The sequence below is a fragment of the Centroberyx affinis genome, unplaced genomic scaffold (genome assembly GCF_046629955.1).
Source record: "Centroberyx affinis isolate AG114_WGS23_722 - 3 ecotype Tasmania unplaced genomic scaffold, CSIRO-AGI_Caff_v1 ptg004358l_1, whole genome shotgun sequence".
NCBI lineage: Eukaryota > Metazoa > Chordata > Actinopteri > Beryciformes > Berycidae > Centroberyx > Centroberyx affinis.
The window spans coordinates 36,004-58,306 of NW_027282054.1; the positions used below are offsets into that span (position 1 = coordinate 36,004).

Consider the following 22,303-nt stretch of genomic DNA (forward strand, 5'->3'; position numbering starts at 1 on the left):
ATCATACATAATTACATACATGTGTAATTACATTTCATATAGTTAATGAAAGTAAACATTGGCTACTGAGGGAATGTGAGGGTAAACAAATAATGAAAAACAATAGCCTTGTTTTGCTTGCATTTCATTACTAATTTTAATATTTGACACAGTAGTTTATAGCTATACAGCTATAAGCTATACAGCTTTTTGTACTCTGCCTATCCATTTGTATTTATAAAAAATCTAATTCCTTTATCTTTCTTTGTTTGTTTGTTTCTTTGTTTGTTTCTTTCTTTCTTTCTACTTCATTAATCTATGCACAGCTCTCTCATCTTTTCAGGTTTTCCACATTTCAATGTTTGACACATGGTTCTTAAAAGATGTTATTATTTTTAAATAGCCTTCTTCTCTTCAGTTGTCCATTATTATCTGTCCGGTCGGTCAGAGAGGAGAACATTTATTTTTACTGTCATGAGATGAAATATGCCAATTCTGTCTTGGTGAGGAACAACAACCTCACTGAACAAGGTGTCATCATATTTCGTTGTTCTTCTACTGAAACTCTGAAAACACACTGTTTCTTTGGGTTTCTCTCTTCAATAGTCTAGTTAACTTTATTTTATGAAGATTATTTTCACAAACACATGCCAAGGCCAAATGTTCCTGCTTTTCCATTGTTGTTTTGGTGTTGTTTTTGTATTTTGTACTTTAAAAGCACATTCACAAGGAAATGTCCATGTACTTGTGCTCTGTCTACACATTTCACACTAGAACTATCTAATAGCTTTTATTTTGTAATATGCTTTGGCTGGCCACTTGTTCACTGTTACTGCTTATAGTTTGTTTTCAAATTTCATGCAAGAGAATCCATTCCAATTATAAATCACTGGGTAGATCAATTATGTTCTGAATCTAAAATGATTCAGTAATTAGACTCATACCTGCTGAGTCATACGGCTTTTAGCATTCTGCCCATATGGTTCCATTGTACTTAATATTGTTTAAAACTCTCTTAACACTTTCTTCCTTTCTTTCTTTCTTTCTTTGATGAGTGCTTACTCGTCATTTCGTTTTTTCAACTTGCCTCAAATCATACTGAATACGTTTGTATTGTGTCAATGCTTTCTAAACTTGACAGAGCTATATGAACTATTACAGAGTCCTATCATACTGTATATGAAACCACACACACACACACACACACGCACACAGGCACAGTCCTTCAGAAAATGTCTTTTTGTCTCACTCACGCTTCACAAAAAGAAACACGGTGCAAAACAAAAGCCACACGCTGCACTTGGAAATGTAAGTGAGATGTCTAATAGTGAGTGAGTGGGTGTTCACAGGATTAAGGAATAAAATGAAAGCACAGCAGAGCCTACACACTCGTGCCTGTGGTGCATGATGGGAAGCGGTGTACAGCCGCTGCCTCCCGAGCTGGTACAGACGAATTTTCTGCCCACTCATCGCCAGAGCTGCGTGCTCTGATGCCACCCAAGGCCGAGGGAGATGGCAGCTATGAGAGCGTGTGTGTGTGTGTGTGTGTGTGTGTGTTTGTTAACTTCACTGGCAAAAGTAGACCATGTCCCATATATGTCACTCAGTGTGACTCCACATGGCATGATTCTCCTACTAACCCGGCCTGCCCAAACACATTTGGCAAAAGTGCGAGAGGAAAACATTGCCTTTGGCGGTTTAGCATTTCCATCCCTAAGAATACATGAAGAGCCGATGGAAGAGCGAGGAGTGAGAGAATGGAGGACAAACAGGAAGTCAGGCAGACAATGGTCAAAAAGAGAAGAAGCCAGTCAGTCTTACAGTAATGACTCTGGAAAATACAGTATACAGCCCTCTGGTATTGTGAGAACATCACCGTATTTAGGAATTTACATAGTTATTGTTTGATCGTCTGAGCAATAGTTATGAATATGAGCAATTCTTTCTTGTCTTTGCCTCATTATGCAACATGGTCTCACGGCAGTTTGTGAAATAGTCACTAAAATTAAATCTATTGATTTGTGTACATGGACACGATTTTGCCATTTTTTTCGTGAAATGAACACGACCTAAAAAACGTGCCTCCACCACGACCTGAATTACGTTCCTCCACCACGAATTTGAAAACGTTAAGTTTTGGCAAATAAAACTACTTGTGTTACGGTTATGGTTAGGCAACTAAAACAACTTGGTTAAGGTTAGAGAAATGGTTTGGTCATGGTTAAATAAGAAAAAAAAAATGTAAACGTGGCTTACGGTTGAAATGTACTTTGAACACACTGGGAATCAAACCTCGGTCATTGGCATCGAAGGCAAACGTATCCGACCACAACGCCCTTACTGGCCACCGTTTTATTTCAATGTCACACTACTTCCTGAGTCCTGACTGACAGAAAAAAAAAAAACGTGTTGCAGGCACGAAAGATACTTCCAATTGAAATACATTAGTTTGAAAGTCGTGCTGAGTGTCACGAAAAAAATAGAAAAATCGTGTCCATGTACACGAATCAATAGATTAAATTTCGTGACTATTTCACAGAACAGCCTTGTGTTCAGCTTGACCATCGTGCATTTTTCAGTTTGTCCAATGATGTTTGAAAAGGTTTCATAAGACCAAAGGATGTTGAATTTTCTCGAGGAGCATGTGATCCTTGAATTCAAGTTAAAACATGAAAATAATCTAGGTTTTCACATGACAACAGCGATATTAATGCTTTGAATTCAGATAACCAGTCTTCCACATTTTCTGTTTCTAACTGGAGCTGTACACCTATATGACATCAAAGATTAGAGGGACGAACAAACTCTGCTTATGGGAGATTTTTAGTAAAAGCCGGAGTCAAATTCCTTGTATGTGTACATACTTGGCCAATAAAGCTGATTCTGATTCTGATAATACAACCGGAATTAGAAAGAACGTGTTTTATTGTTGGAATTCAATGCAATTTACTTTTTAATATTGTCTGCAGATTATCATTATGTTTATCAGAACAGCAGTGATGAGCGACTTGCCCTTGTTATGACTGGTTAGAAGCCTCGAGGGGCAATTAGTCACAGTCGGGATCATTGAATGTGGATTTAATGGAGTGGGGTTACTGTCACTGTTCATGCTACAATGGATAAGAACAAGAAATATAATCATTGTTTGATACATTTAAATCCACCCTCAGATCCAGGAGTTATTGGTGTTGTAATTTACTTTTTTTTGGTGAACCCACTTTCCCCCAACCTGCCTCGTCTACTTCTACTTCACTAAGTCATTTCCTACATTTCCCACAATGCTCTTCGACAACCCCCAGAGAACGGGCCTGAGCTTGTTGCATTCAGCTGAGGGTTATACGTGTAGGTGGAGAGAGCGATACCAATTGCACAGAAGAGCGAGAGAGAGCGAGAGTTTTGCCAAACCAAGAAACCAAGAAAGAGTGAGAGTCGAGGCCTTTTTGCATTCTGGTCTCTCTCCTGCTCCTGTGGGTGGAGAAATTGGTCTCTCTCCTCTTCTACGATGGATTTCTCCCTGTATGATTGTTGAACGTCTCTTGATGCAAAATGGCGGCTCTAGAAAGAAGCCCTCGCTCTTTGATTCTGAGGGACTGACACCAGAACCTGACGTTTACCGCTGAGGTTTTACATCCTGAAACATTTTCTCATATCAAACTCCATTGTAGCTGTGCTGGCCAAACGTGATGATGTGACAAACATATTTGACCAACTGTAGTTTTCACTGTAAAGCCAATTCTATCTGTCTAGCTGGTTCATGGGTGTGGACATCTTCTATGTGTCATTGAAGCAGAGGTAAGGGTCTTCTTTAGGTGTGGGGCAGCATGATTGATAGCGATGGCTAAATCACTGTTGTGTTTTGCTTGATCAATTAACTCCTCATTCATCAGGCTGTAATAATTGATCTGCAGAAACCAATAACCTGAGACTAGTCCAGCGTACAGAAGCAATACTGTAGGGGCAAGAGACCGAAACAGCAGAGTGAATCATGAGTCCAAGCAACAGCGAGAGGGATAATAAAAAAATTGCACAGTGTTGTTCGTGCCTCAGAGAGACATAAGAGTGACATGCAGATGATTTGTACCCGCTCCTTGCTCTGTCAGCTGCATTATACTGATGGAGTGCTGAGGAGAGCCAGGAGGGGAAGCATCAAACAAAGGGTTGAATTAGACCCGGGGGAGCAGCAACACTCTTCACACTATTGAACGCTACCTGACTATTTGATTGCTGTAGCCAACCTGCCATCTTAAAGGTCCCATATAATAAGGATTCAAATTTTTCCTCTATTTATATATACATTTGATCAAAGGTGTAGCCATTGTTTACATTTACCGTTGGTTGACTGGTTAAATTTAAAGTTATTGCATTTTTTCCAGGCAGTTTCGGACTAACTCCAGGAAACGCATCACAGCTGGACTTGTTCCTGATTGGTTCCCTCACTTAAAGAATTACTGAAATCCGTCCAATCAGGCCAGTTTCAGCATTAGAACTGGAAAGCCTCCGCTCAGCAAGTTTACCTCATTTGAATTAGAGGAGCTGTAGTCAACGGTGTGCTGTAGCTCGGAAAAACGATCGGGCCAATCATCGCCTTTTTGGGGGCGGGACTAAAGTTTGAACCGTTGGCGTTTCGGCAAAATAATATTTGCTGAAATCATTCTTTACCCAACATATTATCTTTGCAAAGACAATATTTTTGTCAAAAACAACCAACATTCTTGGTGAAGTTAGTAAATATGCCCAGCGGCAGTGTAACTGAAAATAACGTCAGAGCGGCTGGATATGTCAGTCACTAGTGATTGGTTCAGGGAAAATCCCCCCCCCCCCCCACACACACACACAGAAAACGGCTAACGAGGAGGAAATCTCTGACTAATGGAGTGGAAACTACATTACATAGCCATTCAGTCTGAATATCAGCAATATCTCAGCATGCCAATGAAAAAAAAAATGCTATGTGTACTCTTTGAGCCTGAAAGATCAATGATCAACGCTTCCTCCATTTTGAATTTGGTGAGTGTGACAGGTCAATCCCGCCCGCTCACTCCTATTGGTTGAGAATTGTTGAGTCACGGCATCTCGCACCCTCCTCCGGTGAAATGAATGGATTTGTTTTCCCGCTGGTATGACTGCAGCATTAGTCTTCACATTCAATCAGTTTAATTAATTCAATTCAACTTTTAATCAAACTAATTTATTTGCAAAAAATCACAAAGGACATCATTCTTACCCTGAGCCGCAGTATGTAACAAAATCACAGAAAATGAACACTGTGGCACCTTTAAAAGAGGGCAGCTTGAAAACAAACAGGCTTAATTAAATGAGCGTATTTGCTTTTTTTTGTCTTAGCAGAGACCTCGAAGGTGGTCCATCAAAACGTGGTCTGTGGGAGATATATAACATGCAAAGCTGCAGTGTGAAGAGGCTGTGGGAAACAGATCACAGCCTAATTACAGCTCACAACACCAAACACACACTGAGCTGGAGGCTCTGAAGGCTACTTCCCTCCCACCTGTGGTCTTAATAGGCTGTCCAACACTGAGGCCGGGCAGGAGGCAGCTTCCCAGTAGATGTCATTAATACCGCCGCCTTTTGTAATTGCATGGTGTGACATTATAAAGTTGGGTGTATTTCACTTCTACCACTTGTCACCTGGTGGGAAAAATCTATTCTTACTTCAGGTGACCAAGAAACAACGTGTTAACATCATTAGCAACCGCAGCGGAAACCAATTTGCACTGTTAACCCAAGTGCCAATATAGAAACGAAAAAACGAAAAACGCCCGGAGACGTTTAACAGCAGAATTAAGTAAAATCTTTTTTAGCCCCATAGTCTTTCACATACAGCACCATATGTTGTATGTTATGGAACATGTTATATGAACATCTCGAGCACAAGGCATCAGTTTGACCTGTCTGACTGTCGAGGTCTAACCAGTTACATCTTGATGTAACTCCATGATAAACTGACAACAACCTAAAAGGACACTGTCTTTCTATCAAAGAGACCAGGTTTGTGCCGAGGTTCAGTTAAAGGAAAAATCCACCCTAAGATCCTCTGACACTGTTCGATATCTTCAATCTGTGATGTGCAATGAATTCCAGGAGTTTTTTTGTGAACCCACTTTCCCTCAACCTGCCCTCGTCTATTTCTGCTTCATTTCCCAGAATGCTTTTAGACAACCTTCGGAGAATATGCATATGAACGTGTTGCATTCAGCTGAGGGTTATATGTGTAGGTGGAGAGAGTGATAGCGATAGTGATAGTAAGAGCGAGAGAGCGAGAGTTTTTCCAGCTGAGAAAACGTGAGAGTCGCCTCTTACTAACAACACATCGTGTCTCGTGGGGCTGCGTTGCATTCTGGTCTATTGAGGCTGCTGTCAGTGGAGAAATTGGTCTCTCTCCTCTTCTACGATGGATTTCTCCCTGTATGATTTGTTGAACGTCTCTTGGTGCAAAATGGCGGCTCTAGAAAGAAGCCCTCGCTCTTTGATTCTGAGGGACTGACACCAAAACCTGCAAGTCCAGGAATGCAAAGGTACATTGACAATCGCTGTTTAGAGTGGATTTCTCCTTTAACAATAGCAGTATCATACTGGTGGAGCGAACGCAACACCAGCCACACCTCTAACAAACCAGCATACAACAATCCTGTCTGTGGCTGTGAATCCAGTCTCCTCCACGCTCCACCCCATCCAGTCCTGCTGAGCTCAGCACTCAGCGCTCACACGCCCTGAAGCATCCTGGGACTTCTCCAAACACACTACAGGGCGGAGGAGGGGGGTGAGGTAGGGGGCGGGGGAGCCTACAAAAGGGGGAAGTGGGCACTGTGGATGGGTTTGTCTAAAGGAAGAACTGAAGATATAAAAATACAATCTGGTCCCATTCAGTCCTGCATGACATTGAGTCAAGGTCCAGCATATCTGTTGGGTTATCGCAGACGACCTGAGCTCTCTGTCCTCTGTGCTCCTGCAGGCTGATGGGAAATTATTCAGGTCTTGAGCAAAATGAAGTCTGCTCAAGGTCAGCTCAAACACAGGCTCCAGTGAGGGATGAGAGCCAATAAACAGCTAGAATAGATAGTTAACGATACAATGCAAATGCCTGTTGGTTGATCTTAACTAAGAGCTACCCGAACAGAACAGAACATTTCCATAATTTAAATAAAAAAGACCATAATCACTCACAAAAATCATATTTATCAAACTTTCTCAGGAAAAACAAAAATCAAGTCATGATCCTTCACTTTAGTTAGTACAGGACTTGCATGTTTTTTGGCACACACAATGAAAGAGCTGTCATTTAATTCTGCCTTTCTATTTTTACTCGGTTGCATAAGTTCAGGTTAATTGTGAGTGAAATCAGTCTAAATCCCCGTCCCTACAGTGTGAACATTTACGACGTTAATCTGCTTTATCATCCCAGTCCTGTGGACGGGGATTCTGCTTCATATGAATCTCAGCTGTTGCCTTCGGGTCAGGAGATGCGCCGCTTTCCCACCTTATAAATCAGGTCACCCAATTTTACTGAACCGAATTAAAACCATGTGCAGAGACAAATGCGCATACATTGTGTGTTAAGACTATATAGTGCATTGGCAAATATATGTTTAAACTGGTTGGTTTAGCAGAATCTGACCAATAATCCTATCATAGGCTACCTTTTAGAACAGGCTATAGGCGATCCCACCAAAACTGTAAACTGTATTATCCAGTGCGAGTATTATAGTGATGCCATAAGAAATAAGGAAATATGATAAAGTATAAGGCCACTATAAACTTACTATAGAGAACCACACTGTAAGTCCCGACAGGAATAGCCTAGGAATATTCTAGTGGTTTTTCGATAGGATGGGCTTTTCCATCCACAGCAGGGTCGAAGGTGTGAGCAGCCATAGGTTGTGAAGGTCTGATTTATCACGAACCACAGGATTTTACTCGCATCTGATGTAGGAGTCCACGGCCTCCAAAAACACCGAGCTGGATGCGCATCGTCGCCGATCCTGTCATTAATAATAAACTATTAAAATCCTCTCGCCATGCAGCCAGATTCCTCCACTGATTTCGACCGTTTACATACAGCGTGACGCACCAGACCTTCTAACCACTCAGTGTTATAAAACAAGTAAACAAGCCGGATATTATTCACATCCACACCGCCTACAGTGTTTAGTATTTTTCTCTGCCCGCAGCCGCCCGCTTTAACCGTCTAACATCACGGCAGACAGAGGGACACCGGCCGAAAAGAAGCCGATGTCCGCCGCCTTCCTCCCGGCGTGCCTCCATGATGTGATGGAGTGAATATTGTTGCATTAAACCGCGGATCGTCTTACCTTTCTGTAGCGGAGCTGGAGCAGCGCAGCAGCCCGGCGGAGAGGCAGCGGGTCTGGATGGAGAGCGGGAGGGAGGGGCGGTGATGCTGCTGCTGGGAGGAGGAGGAGGATGAAACGGCCTGGTACCACGGAACACCTACACTGCTGTCATGTGGCGCGTGCTGCCTTCAAGGACCCGGCATAGGCTCCGATAAGTCTGAAATGACTCTGCTTTCACGTGCTATTTGGATAAATCGGGAAAACGCAGTTTGCTACAAGAACGCCATTCAGAAATGACTGAAGAAAGACTGAGAAAATTTTGCGACCCGAGTTTAGGAGTTAGGCTCTGATACAATGATAATCTTTATAGAGCTGCAACAATTAGGCTAATCGATTAATCGAACAGTTGTCAACTATTAAATTAATCGCCAACTATTTTGATTATCGATTAATCCGTTTGAGTAATTTTTTAAGAAAAATGAGCTTCTTAAATGTGAATATTTTTTGGTTTCTTTACTCCTCTATGACAGTAAACTGAATATCTTTCGGTTGTGGACAAAACAAGACATTTGAAGACGTTATCTTGAGCTTTGGGAAACACTGATTGACATTTTTCACCATTTTTAAACCAATTTTTGTAAACCAAACAACTAATCGATTAATCGAGAAAATAATCGACAGATTAATCGACAATGAAAATAATCGTTAGTTGCAGCCCTAAATCTTTAAGCTTCTCAACATCCAAAAAAAAGTTGTGTGAGTCAGCGTTATATGTCAATTCTTGAAAGAAGAAAATGACACTTGATTTGAGAAAATTCTTGAAACAAGTGAAATGATCTCACTCAGGGTTGAAAGAAAAAATATTATTTTAAATCTCAATAGGCTACCAGTGAATGACGAGTTAGCTAATGTGTTCTCAGTAGCGAGTTTACAGTGACCTTATCACACTAAAACATAATATTCACATAGAATATTATGTAGTCTATAGGCTAGTTTATAGTTTTTGTGATATTTGTATAGTATCATTTTAAAATGCATTACGATTACTATGGTTTCTTCTGGACTTGCCCTGAAATGTAGATAGCTAATTGTTATTATCTAGCCTGTCTGCTAGTCTTTCGCAGTATCTCTGTACAACTCCAGGAGGCTGTTCTGACTCGGAGGCTGTGTGCAGGATGAACAACAGCACTGCAATTTGGTTGTCGCCTCGTCAGCTGTGTGGTCTGCTAATAGATTTTGGTACTAGTGGAACACAGCTTCAAGAACAAGGGCCTACTGTGCATGTGTGTGTGTGTGTGAAAGAGAGAGAGAGTGCATGTGATTTGTTGTGACTTGACAATAGATTTTGGTGTCACTCACACACTCAGGCTCTTCACTTTCTTACTTACTTACCCTAAAACACTAAAACACGGTAAACGTCAGGTTTTGGTGTCAGTCCCTCAGAATCAAAGAGCGAGGGCGTCTTTCTAGAGCCGCCATTTTGCACCAAGAGACGTTCAACAATCATACAGGGAGAAATCCATCGTAGAAGAGGAGAGAGACCAATTTCTCCACCCACAGGAGCAGATTACTCTATTGCTCTTACTATGTTATTCCTATCACTATCACTCTCTCCAGCTACACGTAAAACCCACAGCTGAAAGGAACAAGTTCACGGGTTGTCAAAAGGCATTCTGGGAAATGTAGGAAATCACTAACTGAAGTAGAAGTAGATGAGGCAGGTTGAGGGAAAGTGGGTTCATCAAAAAAGGTAAATTACAACACTTTGTCACAAAATAACTCCTGATATATAACAGTGTAAGAGTATCTGAGGAGTCAGATTTTCCCTTTAAATGGCTGCTGTATATCAGCAGCTTCCATGTGCATGCAGATCTCAAACAGGATGAAACCAGATGGATCTTGAAACATCGTCCTTCATCTGCCCTAAAGCTCTTCATATCTCTGCATGCCTGCCTGTTAATGAAGCTGCGCTCAGCTCCTTCACAGCAACACACTGCTTTGATTCTCCTGCTGAGGATTACAGCAGTGACCCTCAACACAACACAACACTGACCCGCTCTGCTGTTGGGTGGATGGAGCTTAATCTGCAGCGGGTGGGTGGGCAATATAAAGCAGAATATGACCGGTTGATAGGCAATAGTGCAAATCATTTACAATTATTCAGCTGTTATAGTAGTAATTGTACTACCATGTTTCCGATTAGATTACATGTATAATGGAATAATCCTGTATGTATTAGGGTCAATGACATGATGAGCATTTTTTGTGTCCAAGTCCATTATTTTACAAAAAAAGGAACACATGTAATATATCAAATTATTCTGCAATATCTGCTTATAACAAACCACATTAATTTTATTGAAACTCAGTTCATTTTTGGAGTTTATAATGAGAACAAAGCTGCAACAGGACAATTTTCTCAATACAATCAAATAGTTACATGCATTTTTGATGCTCCAATTATTAATGCTTTTAGGTTTTCAGTGGTTGTAAATACAGTGAAAGTGCATTATTTAAAATGTTTATACAGTTGCTTCACATTTTGTGGTAAAATCAGAAATCTTGGAAAAACAAAATTGTCATTTTAAAAGCTATGAAACAAATGCTGAATGTATACACAGAATACATTCATCCATTTTACTCAGACTGTTTTCCCTGGACATGTGAGTCAGATTTGTTTTTGTCTTCTGGAAACCTTATTTGTCATTGACCCATTATATAATATTATAATGACCATATTGTTACATTATGCTGCTTTCTTTGTGGAAGGTAGATCTCCACATACTAGCATCTTATTGTGGAAATGAGTCCCAAATTATAGACCAGTCCTATATGGGAGGTTGACAACATACAAATATAGTTCAGCTATATAAATACAGTTAGTTATTATTATTCTATGGGAAGCAAATGGATTGTGTTCTGGGAAGGGGATTTTTCAAGCAGCTGTGACTCAAACAGCAGCTGCTGGGTGGGACAGAGCCGAATCAAAATAGACTGTGAGCTCTGCCGACCCAACCCTGAACCATGAATCAGAACATTTGACTTGGCATGAAGGAGAGAGAGAGAGAGAGAGATAGAGAGAGAGAGAGAGAGAGGTGGATGACAGTGTTGTAGTCTAGACATTTCATTATCGCTTTCTCCATCGGAAACACTGTCTCTACTTAAGATTGTTTCCTTTGATACAGAAATAGCTCACAGAGGCGGGGAGACAAAACAAATTCACAAAGTTATATGTGACTTTACTGTCATTCAACTGCTTTGAGTTGAGTCAAAGTTTGAGTCAAGTTTCACTGCAGCAGGGATTTTAAAACTTTTCCATCAAGGTGCATCTTAGCAGTTTAGTGTTTTTATTACATCTAGCATTTTGGACAGCTCAGTTTAAATTTGACTACATGAGCAAGTCATTTAAAAGCAACAAGCAGCAGAGCCACACTGCTAAATATAAAGTTCATTTTGCTGTAAAAGCAAATACCGATTGGACTGATGAAAACCGTAGGATTAATATATTTGAATTCTGTGACATTTCCCTTTAATTATGTCTAGTCAAGGTAAATTTGATACCCAAAACGTTAAAGATTAGTGAATGTTTTTGAGAAATAAACCCATTAATGGTATGGCCATGATCCTTACATATACAGATTTGTCTTCATAACTATCAAAAGAATCAACTGTGGCAAACACTACAACAATGATGCAGGCGTCCCTTGGGCCAGTCAGAAACAAGATGCATCGTCCCTTCAAGCTTCATCAAAATTGGACCGGTGGTGTAGCAGTTATGGCCTTTCAAAGTGCTCTTGTTGCATAGCAACGCAAAAGAAGCTCATGGATTTGTTTACACAGCTGTTACTTCCCTAAATGTTACTTCCCTAAACTTTGACTACAAATGCTATTTTGTCTTAACACTAATCAGATAACACTTTCTTATTTCAAACAAGGAACAAAGCATACGCTCATATTGACTCTAAAGTAAAGTTTTTCATGTGTTCAGGTTCACCAGCAGGTCTCTATAGCATCAAAGTGCTGGTCTTCCACTGACTTGTCAGTGGTCTTCCAACAGGTCCTCAGGTATGGTTGCTATGGTTTTTAAAATCCTTCTGCAAACGGCCTAATACAGAAATTCAATGCATCACATCCACAGTGATGCAGCAGCGTCTCAGATGACACCCAGTCTCCTCTGAATGTCAGGCAGCTGCTGGGTGCTCGGCTCAGACGCACGGCTGCCACGCCCTTCTCTCCCCGAACATCTCAACTATTCCAGCCTTCCTCCTCTCCCTCCTCCTCTCCCTCCATCACACACCGGCTCACGGCAGCTGGCCAAGCTCACATGGCTGCTCAGTGTTAGTGGAGTAATGTGCTGCAGTGTTAACACCGTCACCGGCTGCTCTACCTGACTGACTTCATCCTCTGTGTCCTGTGTGGAGCGGCTCATCTGTATTCAATTCACTTTTCTGAGCATGAGCTCCATTAAAAATACATTTCTGAGTGAGATTTGAATTAAAACCCAAGGTCAAGTAAACATTTCTTCCCCCATGAATGGTGCAGGCGCCCCTTGAGCCAATCAGGAACAAAATCGTCCCACCGAGTTTCATCAAAATTGGACCGGTGATGTAGCGGAGTAATTTGTAAGGATAGCTGAATTTTGATCGCAAATTCTATGTCAATCTATGCCTTCATCTATATGCCTTCAAAATTTTGACCGTTAACTATAGCGCCCCCATCAGGTCAATCAGTGTAATTTTTGTTAACGCCAGAACACAGTGCCAAAAGTTTCATCAAAATCACATCAGTTCTGTCTGAGACGTCACACTGGTGTTCAAATCTTTACCTATAAATATATGTTGCACCCTTGAAACAAACTTGACAATACTTCGTTTTCTCTTTTGGCAACTTTATTCTCCCCGGCGCTATTCCTTTTTTGTCTTTCTTTCATGAAGCAACCAGCAAGGCAACTGAAAACTTCCCAGAGACTGACGATTACACAATATCACGTTCCTCGTCTCTTAAAGCAACAGTGCACTTTCTCTACAGATCACCAAGAGTTCATTAAAATAATAAAGCAATGCATCATGATGAAATAAAATAATTACTTCTACTCTTGTGGTCTGTTATTTCTTTCATACTGGTATTTACAATGTGCATATAAATTCTAGCCTGCAACATATAGCGCCCCCATTGGGCCAACCAGTGTAAGTTTTGTCAAAGTCGGTCCAGCGGTGTGACAGACGGACGGACAGATGGGTGGAAACGCCCGATGTGGATGGACAATAAGAAGACAAAACAGGAAAAATAATTTCAAAGTGAGCAGCGCTGACTCCCAGAATGCCTTAGTGAACTGGCACATTGTGTAACTCTCCACTGCTGCTGTGCCTTAGCTTCGATGGGATCATGTTGTACTTGTATTACACCCCCTCCCCCCCTCCCCTTCCCCTTCCCCTTCCCCTTCCCTCTATCCTCCCCCCCCAAGGACATTATTAACATCCCACCAGATTCTCTCCTTTCATAAAGCAGTTCACATTACAGTCAGTTCACTTCTTCATTACAGTCATTCGCTTTTGATTTAGGTCTTACGTACATGTAGCAAGTATGGTGTGTGTGTGTGTCGGTGTGTGTGGGGGGGTGTGTGTGCATGTGTGTGTGTATAGGCGTGTGTGTTATCATAGATGAAAGGCACCGGAGCAGGACTGGGACCCTCCCTGTTGATGTACGGCCTCCACTGCAGAGAAACGGAGCGACCGATCAATAACGGCCCCTGAATTATTAATCAGTCCAGCGGCTCCCACACCCCACCCCACCCCACCCGGGACGGGCTCTGTTGTGACGACGCCTGCCATTTTCCGAGGCACGTCGTTAAGTTTTTAACAATGCATCAGATGAACGAACAATGACACAGATTGCGAGTCGTCCCCTCTGGTTATTTATTTTTTTTCTTAACGACAGTAATCAATAACCTGCTGGTTGGCGTGGTGGAATTGCTTTTCGAAGCACGTCTTTGCGCTTTGCTTTGCTTTGCCGTACGTATGAGTCCGTCTCAGGCAGAAATCAATAGAGAAACACATTACTGTAAGCCAGGACAGAACACAAAACTCATAACTAGCCCTTCTGTTGGCTCAGCATTGTTCTAAAATCGCCCAAGAGAGGGAAAATGTATATGAACGAGTGTTAGAAAAGGAATTTTTAAAAAAGCCCAAGAGAGAGAAATCAAATAGACAGTAAGTGTATTTAATAATACAGTGTGGTCGTAATGCAGCTGTCAACAGGAACGATATGCTTGCTGACTCTGCAGTAGCATGTTACTGCCCACTCATGATGCATCTGCCTCCATCACTCTGTGAATATTGTTGGCTCTGCCCTTTTTCCTCACCGCCAGCATGTCTGTTATTATGTGCACATGGGGGGAATGTAGTAATAGATGTGCACTATACCTGTGTGTGCTCTGCATGCATGAGTGTGTGTGTGTGTGTGTGTGTGTGTGTGAAGGGTCTTTAATATTGAGGCTCAGCTCCCTTGGCAGCCTCTGCTCTGTGGCGGCCATCACTCATCTCTCCCTGCCTGTCATATCCAACCTGCTATAATGTCCGTCACGCTCCACGAACACCCAGTCAGCCTTTGTGTGTGTGTGTGTGTAACAGTGTGTGTGTGTGTGTGTGTGTTTGTTTATGGGGCATTCAAGTGTGTCACATGTGAACACTCCATTCACGTGCTAGCGGACATATTGTAAAAATGTCAGTCAAATTTGGATGATGAAATCGGAAATTCTGAGGAAATTTTGCTATCTAAGTTTCTGAGTTAAGATGCGTTGATGACCTTTAACCTTCTCAACATGGTATAAAAATCAAGTTTCACAGGAAAAAAAACACTTACGCACCTATACATACGCACCTTTATTACATGTTTGTAGTGAGCCAGACCAACCGTCATAGCTAATATTAGTTGAAATTAAGTTAAATTAGCTTGTTAAGCTGCAGGACGGCCATGTTTGTTTATTGTTTGTCTACCAGGTTTGATTTTTACACAAAAACGCTGTTTAGCAGTCGACTTGAAAATCCTGGATATCAGATTTTCCCTCAGCACATGAGCGCAAGCACTTCTGAGTCCATGTTTTGGATGGTTGCAAGTTAGTTAGTCAATTCAATTCAATTCAATTCAATTTGCTTTATTGGTTAGTTAGTCACTTTAGATCATTAATTGACCTAAAAAGTAACTAGTTACGTTACAAAGTTACTCTTTATTAAAAGTAACTCATTACAGTACTTTTGCATTCCCCACCTCAAAACATGCCATAGCAATACAGCTTGTGCTGCCAAGTGTGTTTTAAAATGCAATGTAAGACTGCTCCCCTGTTTTTAAAACAGTAAGCCATTCTCATTTATGTCAAGCAGACTTAGATTGTGTTTTAGCAGCATGTTGTCTGTATGAAATGTTGATCCATTTTCACTTTTAACTACTATTAAGCAATAATTAAAACTATATGAGAGAAAAATTAAAGTAACAACATTCTAATTTAAAAAAAATAGTAAAGGCATGAATTGCAAAAGTAACACGTTCAGTTACTAATTACCACAGAAAAGTAATCTGAGTTTCCCTCAACACTGGTGACCAGAGAGGTGGATAGATGGACATGTGGGTGAATAGATAGTAGTAAAACTGCAGAGATGTGTATATACAGTATGTGTTTACAGGTACTGAGTACCGAGCCACATGCTAACATCCAATGAGCTTCACTGCCTACTGTTGAACACATTTCCCCTGAGAGCCTCCTGATGAGGGCTGGATGTGACCAGGTTTTGTTTATCCACCATCAGTCTGGATTGTAGCACCATTGAGTCTTTATTAATTGCATAGTGGGGGCGACAGCTGCATTCATGGAGCCCATTACTGCCCCCTCCTCCCCCTCCTCCTCCTCCTCTCCTCCTCTCCTCCTCTTCCTCCTCTCCAGGGATGAAAAGTGATCTCTCATGTTGCCAGACTGTCCCTGCGCCTCATCAGTCAATCGCTGCAAAAGGAAACCCAGCGGTGGGCGAGGAGAAGGTGTGCTGGGGACTGATACGCTCTCTGAGACGCCACTGACTAATGGACACACAGTGATGGATGGACTGATTACCTATGTGTCAGACGTATCAATTTCATCATGACGTAACAGTCCATCAGTACTGTATGGCTCCTTAGGGACTCAGCGAGGGTCTTTGGGGGGTTACAAAGGGCCACAAATGGTTTCAAATTGACAAGAACACTCTGTTGTTGAGGTTCTCTATTGGAGTCATTTCTTTTTTTTTTTCTTATGACCATATAACTAATTCTACTGGTTGATATGAACACTGATTTAAAGGAAAAAGAAACCCTCAGACATTCTAATACTGTTATATATCATCAATCTGTCATGTTCAATGCATTCCTGGAATTATTTTGTGATGAAGTGTTGTAATTTACTTCTTTGGTGAACCCACTTCCCCTCAACCTGCCTCATCTATTTCTGCATCAGTTAGCGATTTCCTACATGTCCCAGAATGCCTTTCGACAACCCCCAGAGAAAGAGGTGTGAACTTGTTGCATTCAGCTGTGGGCTATATGTGTGAGAGTGATAGTGATAGCTAAGAGCAAGACAGCGAGAGTTTCTCCAGTTGAGAAAAAAGTGAGCCTGTATTGCATTCTGGTCTCTCTCCTGCTCCTGTGGGTTGGAGAAATTGGTCTCTCTTCTTCTTCTATGATGGATTTCTCCCTGTATGATTGTTGAACGTCTCTCGGTGCAAAATGGCGGCTCTAGAAAGAAGCCCTCGCTCTTTGATTCTGAGGGACTGACACCGAAAACCTGGCGTTTACCGCTGATGTTTTAGATTGCTGAGACATTTTCTGATATCAAACTCCATTATAGCTGTGCTGAGTGGATTTCTCCATTAACTGCCCCACTGTAGCTCTCAAGATCTCATCACTTCCCCGTCCTCTGCCTGCCTTGAATGTCTCTCTCTCTATGTGTGAATGTGTGTCTATGCAGATGACTGTGTATGTGCTCGCCATAGTGTCTAATGAAGGCAGGCAGAGTGAAAATAAATGAGGAACTTTAAGGCTGCGAGGCTCAAGGCCGCTGGCCGTGTTTCAGCACATATGCCGCCCATCAGGGAGGTCAGTGGCGTTTGGCTGCCTGAGCCCCTCCACGTCTGCAGCCAGGGAAACGTCTCATCGGATAATGTTATTTTAAACTGTTAATTTACCGAGGCGCTGGTGATATATAGGCCTCTCTAGCCCCTAGCTTCAAGACAAATTCAAAATCAATGCGAGGGTACGGCCAATCCAAGAGAGCTCTCCAAGTGGAACAGATGACATAAAGATTTGGACGCTGTGTTCTGATCGCAGTGTGACCTGGATCTAAATCCGTCTCTCTGTCTCTGCTGAGGGACTGGGCCTCTTCTGCTATTTCAGTCCACACACACAAAAATGTGATAGATGATGTAATTGCTGAAGGAGAAAATGAAAGCCAGTCAATCAGTTTCAAAGAATTTACGAAAATGAATAAACTACCAACGTTTCATCTGTCAATATTTTTTCTAGAATTCTGGATTTAATGGAAACCAATTGATTCTGTGCGATCACGAGAGTCTCCCCCCTGCCTTCTCGTGCTATAGATTTTTAGATGCAGACTTTCCTTTGTGTTCTGTGTGTCTGAGACTGTCGGCCATGATGACTGTGCACTCCTCCACTGGCTGGGTATTAGTATTCACAGCACAGGCTAGGAGGGGCTGTAGCATGGAGGCAGGCAGGCAGGCGGGCAGCAGGCGGGCGAGCCACTCCTGCATCACCTTTTAGACACTGGGAGAGATTTTCCTGAAAAGTGGGAACAGTCCTGACTGGTGGAGAATATCTTCAGGAGTGAATTTTAAATCGCTCTCACACTCTGGACACTACGAGCATGAAAGGAAGCAGTGGAGGAATGCTTTTAAGAGGACTGACCTTTGATTTGAGGGCGCTCTCCCTCTCTGAATAGATATTTTTACGGCCTGGATGTGATCAGTGTTTCCAATGTGACCTTTCTGTGCCGGTAACCAGCGCAGCACCCTATTGTCTCGTCCCACCTCGCTGTCTGCCAGCTGAGCTGTGAAATAAGGTGTTTCCTGTGGGCTTGACAGAGATCCAGCCAACCTCACAAGGCAATAAAGACACCGATATACCGTAAAAACACATTATGTTTCCTGGAACAGCGGGTCACTATAGAGGATGAAGCATATTAATAAGCAAAGCAAGCTTCTGTTTATCAGCTACTCTCACCAGCACTGCATCTCATGGCGCCTTCAGGTCCACAATTACTGAGCTATATTACCCACACACACACACACACACACACACACTCATTCAGCTCAGCCTCCTACCCCGCCTCCTGATGCATTGAAAAATTGATTAATGTCTCGGTTCACTAATTTTTACCCAAACCACCCACATCAATATGAGCCCTCTGAGGTAATTCAGGCAACACAGCCCCAGGAAAGCATCACTGCCAATCCCAAAATTCCCACTGTGAACAGCTGCTTTGCCCCCTAACCTTTAAAACTCTCTATGCCGCACCAAAACAAAATGTCAGCATGCTAACTAGCCAAATTCCAGAATTTCCTTTATTCTCCTTTTCGTTTGAATCACAACTTTCGCTTGGCTTTCGAAGAATGCGACCGCGTCCTCTGGCCCCACGACTAGAAAAGGCGTCGGTAAGGCAGAATGGGGGTTTTGCTGCTGCCATTTAAGCCGGGGCCGGTCTCTTGATGTGCGCCTGTTTGAAGTCGTCCCCTCAGGGTGGGCCCGTTCCCACGCGGCCGTTTGAATCTGCTGCCTGTCAGAAGTTCAGTGGAATGGTTACGGGCTGAAAGTTCACAGCCTCGCTCTATTTACACGTGCCTCAGTGTCCTCACTCTGTCATTCTGTCCTCTTCAACCTGTCCTTCCTGTTTCTTTCATGAAGCCATCTTCAACCCGCAGATAAAAAAAAAGAGATGCTCCAGCTCTCTCTGGCATCAAACTTGCGGTGCACTTTCTCACCACCGGCCTTTCTGTCTTCGCATTCATTCAGTTACACTCGCTCACTGCTCATAGTACAACTACCCTTCACGGGAGTGTTACTTGCTCACCTCCCCCACCGGCGACCTTTACGGACACAAACCTGCCTCTCTAGCCTTTGGGTAAGGAAGCTGCTCAGAAGCTGCTCAGGATGATGCTCTCGAAATGCCATTTCAGTGTGACTTAAATGCTCTGCAAACGATCGTTTACCACTAGCTCGAGCCTTGTTATTTTAGATTTTGGGAACTCGTGTGTTAAATCAGTTAATTCGGGATGGAAATCAGGGTTGTAGAAAAGACCGCCTTGGAGTGGAGTCCAAGTCATTTCCAAGACCAGGTCCAAAGGGGGTCGAGACCGAGTCAAGACCGAAACCAGAGCAAATCAAGTCCTATTCAAGCCCAGAATAGTCTACATGTCTTTCCAAATGTCAAAATAATGCTTAAGGATTTAGTTAACGATCAACAGAGATGTAGATCTATCTGCAGAAGCTCTGTACTAAACCCTTCAGCATCCAACTAATCAATGCATCAGATTTTGACTAATCAATGTAGAGAAGAAAGGAAGACCATTACATACACAGGTTTCTACAGGTGAAATCCTTCAAATGATTTGTGGTGTTGGAGTGAAAATTACTCCTTTTTTTATATTTTAGATAGGCAGGAACAAGTCAGAAATGTGCTTAGACCGGACTCAAGTGCTGCAGCCCTGGTGTAAATATTTTGAAGCACTGCAATGTGTGGATAATCTTTGAGTAAACCTGACTGTTCAGAATCTGGACAGGCTGACGAGTCGAGCTCTCTGCTTATCGACAGCATCCGCGGACAATCCAGAGCAAATCCTGCAAATGACTGAAATGCAATGCTGCTGCTGCTGCTGCTGCTGCTGCTGTGTGGCTTCAGCAGGCGGAAGACTGCGGCGCTCTGCCTGTAATCCTGAGGGACGCTCTGTTAGCTTCAGGCTGCACACAGCTATGCAGTGGATTTCAAGATTGTGTGATGGATACAAATTCATTCAGCCCGAGCAGTAAGGCAGAAACCATAGACCTGAACCAGCAGCACTCGAAGACAAAGCAGAAGTAATCAATAGCATCGATGGTTCAGTGTAGGGTTTCATTGGGCCATAATTGTGGCACAAAATCAGTTTTATTAGCTGGGTAAGTCTGAACATTCAAGTAATTTCTACTTGTTGGTTTACTCCCGTATTCACATTAAGCATAAAACAACATAATATTATAGAAGTTAAAAGTAGAAATTAGGGAATAGGTCTCTTTTCGTGTAGTATATAAAAAGTAATCACCGAATATTACTAGTGCAATTATTGTTAGGAAGTAGTATAGATAGTGTATAAAAAGAATAGAAATTTAAGAGATTTGTTGTAATCTATAGAATATGCATATGGTTCTCTTTTGGAACCTCAAATGGTTGGACTGATGGGAAGCTATGGAAGTCAATAGTAAAGAAAAAATAATAATAAACCAAAATATATACAGGTCTAGAGAATGTTGCACTGGGTTACAGAGTATAAATAGGTACTAGCCTGATATTCAGACAATTCAGAAAATATTCAGAAAAGTGAGTGGGATGCGATTCAGGAGTCTGGAACCAGGCTAAATAGGTGCAAATATATAACTATACAGCCAGAAGAGAGTATTTTAAGCATTATTTTTGCTAAACTACAGTGATGACACCTTCTGTCCTGGCAGTGACAGGGTTAACTCTCTCCACCAACAGGAGAAATATTTTGTCCTCCACCACGTTAGGATGCTCTCCATCTCTGCTTCTCTGAGCTTCTCACAGCGCCGAGTCGCACGTAACAAACCCCTTTCTGTGCTTTAGTACATCTTTACTCCACTTTGAGTCACATCAGGAGGGAGAAGAGCAGCAGGAGAGGAGAGGAGGGAGCGTGTTGAGAGAGGGTGGGGGGGGGCTCAGACAGGTGATGAGTCTGCGAGAGAGGTGAGATGGAAAAAGTGGCAGTGCTGGCGATAATTGTTATTTGTCAGAGAAGAATAATTAATGCAGACTGTTGCATTATTCATAAGGTTGGGGCATGGATAGACAGAATGCAACCGGGACAAATTAGAGTCAAGGCACAAACGCTGTGAGCTAATGGAAGGATGGTAGGAAGGTGATAAAACTGTTAAATATTCCAAAATTTAAAGTGTTCTGGTAGGATAACACGGTTGTGTGTGGTGTGTGAGTGTGTGTATCCTGATCAAGTGGATTTTGACAGCGGCTTGATGTGAAATTATGCAGAGCTGGGTGGAGTTAAAAGCCGGCAAACAACATCAAATCGCTCGTAAACCACAAACAACCATGCAAAGGTTTGGGCTTATATCTAACAAGAAAGGTGGCACATCAGCCACTCACATTTCAAATTCACTTTCTACAGCTATGCCTTTATACTCCATGCCAAGTGTTTTGTGCTTTTTAAATCCAAATTGACATTCTGCATGACAACATGAGACGATCTGCTTATCTCACGATGGGATATGGGTTTCACGATTCGATACGACCAACGATCCGATGTAATAAATAACAGTTCAATGACAACAAAGTCTGACTGTGCAGAATTATGTTTATTTCTGAACCACAAATCTTTCTAGCGACGCCATTGGCTGCTAGAATGTAAACAACAATTTTAAAATGTCATTACAAAGTGCAAATAATCGAATTTGGATGGAGAGCTTGTGAAATTGTGATGGGCAAGCCGTCTCATTTGTGATTACCACAGCAGAATAAAATGGAGCTAATATCACGATTCATTTTTCTGCCCCGGGATACGTATTGTTACATTTTTGTATTGCGATATATTGAATTTCGATATATCCTCCCATCCCCCCTGGGTCCAGTAGAACATTCTCAATGGAATGGTATCAGAGCCGATAATGTTCACTATTCATGTTTTCTCAATAGTAAACCGTGACTTGTCTCCACCTGACTCGGCTCGACTTCTTTAAGATGTAATTCCATCAATGACTGGGTG

At 42.1% G+C, this 22,303-nt stretch overlaps 1 protein-coding gene across 1 annotated transcript in view; it reads right to left on the reverse strand.

The window, feature by feature from the left end:
• map1aa (microtubule-associated protein 1Aa) overlaps positions 1 to 22,303 on the reverse strand; it is a 41,134-nt gene that overhangs the window by 16,637 nt on the left and 2,194 nt on the right. The gene's annotated exons all lie outside the window — the stretch shown is intronic.